General features: G+C 50.8%; 1 long non-coding RNA gene across 1 annotated transcript in view; it reads right to left on the reverse strand.

Annotated features, from left to right (window-relative positions):
* The window catches only part of LOC107183494, a 12,886-nt gene extending 12,184 nt beyond the window's left edge, over window positions 1-702 (reverse strand). The window contains exon 1 of the long non-coding RNA XR_001514288.1: window positions 691-702. This is a non-coding gene — a long non-coding RNA (uncharacterized LOC107183494). The remainder of the gene's footprint in view (window positions 1-690) is intronic.
* Window positions 703-1,694: the final 992 nt, after the last annotated feature.

The following is a 1,694-nucleotide window of genomic DNA, read 5'->3' on the forward strand; positions in this document are numbered from 1 at the left end:
TGGGAGCAATTAGGGCTGATCAGGACGGCATGCAGAGGCAGTGAGGGGTGATAAGGCTGGCAGTGGGGGGCAGTTAGGGGCAATTAGGCAGGCAGGCAGGGGAGCAAATAGGAGCCAGTGGTCTAGGATTGTGAGAGGGATGTCCAATTGCTGGCCGGCAGGGCGTTAGTGAGGGATGACCAAAGGACTGAACGGCGAACTAAACTGGCAGTTGGACATCCCCTGAGGGGTCCCAGATTGGAGAGGGTGCAGGCTGGTCTGAGGGGACCCCCTCTCCATGCACGAATTTCATGCACCGGGCCACTAGTTGTTCTATAAATGTCAATTAAATCAATCTGATCCAGTGTGTTATTTAAAGTCACTGTTTGTTCTTTTTAAAATATATTTTATTGATTTTTTACAGAGAGGAAGGGAGATAGAGAGTTAGAAACATCACTGAGAGAAAAACATCGATCAGCTGCCTCATGCACACCTCCTACTCCTGGGACCCTTCAGTCCACAGGCCGACACTCTATCCATTGAGCCAAACTGGTTAGGGCAAAGTTACTGTTTTCTTATTAATTTTTTATCTGGAGGATCTATCCAGTGAAGTCAGTGTGGTGTTAAAGTCCCCTACTATGACTGTATTGTTGTCCATTTCTCTCTTAAAGTCCTCTAGAGGTTTCTTTATATATTTAGGTGCTCCTATACTGGGTGCATATATGTTTACCAGGGTTCTATCCTCTTGTTGTGCAGCTCTTTATAAAATACAGTAGAGTCTTCATTGTTTTCAAAGCTTCTATTAACATTCAATGCAGTGCAGGCCACAGGGGGTGTCAGCTCCATTTAAAGGGCATGTTGAACTCCACACCCCTTTGCCTTTTTTGCTTGTCCCCTCCCTCTTTTTGCTTGTCCCTGTTATGCCCAGATTTCAGGATCCCCAATAGACCACCAGGGAGCCAGCCGAGTCCGATGCAAAAGCAGATAGAGTCTTTATTCAAGCTAGCTTGTGCTCCCCAACCACACTCGCCAATGCAGCAGCAGGGGGCAGAGAGAGCTAGCCCTGTGGGAAGAGAGGTTTTATAGGGGGGTTGGAGTAAGGGGAGGAGAGAGGACTGTGGGCCCTGCCGATTGGCCAGGTGCAAGTCTGGACACAGGATGTGGTTGTGTCTATGGCATGCACTTCCTAGGTGTGGCTAGCAGAGGCTTGGGCTTCCGGGAAGAGGCTCCTTGCTGAGCACATGGCTAATGGCTGCTGCCCAAAAATGGAGGATCCGTGGTAAGTTGGAGGGCGTAGCCCTCACCCTTTCAGTCCCCTCCTCCTGTTTTTTCTCTGTGTCAGTTCATGAAAGTTATGTGACTTCCCCAAATGCCGACCCATTGTCCCTCTCAGCACCAAAAGCTTGCTTCTTAGCCTCCACCAGAAGCCTCTTGTGTGCGCTTCCACTTCATCCTGCATCCTTTCCTCCACAGCCTGTGCCCTGCCTGCTCGGGTCCATTCCACTCTGGCCTCATCCAGCTCCAGCGGCTCCCTTCTCTCTCCTGTCCCAGAGACCCCGCAGCCCCAACTGCTTTCCTTGCCCACTGGTGGGTCCACTTCCTTCCCTGAGTTCTCTGTGGAACTGGGCTGACTGGAAGGACGAGGGTGATCCCTCTATAAATGCTTCCATGTGGCACCCTGTGCTGGTTTGAAATTTCCCCTCCTTCCCAGGTGC

Source organism: Myotis davidii, unplaced genomic scaffold (genome assembly GCF_000327345.1).
Source record: "Myotis davidii unplaced genomic scaffold, ASM32734v1 scaffold272, whole genome shotgun sequence".
Classification (NCBI taxonomy): Eukaryota; Metazoa; Chordata; class Mammalia; order Chiroptera; family Vespertilionidae; genus Myotis; species Myotis davidii.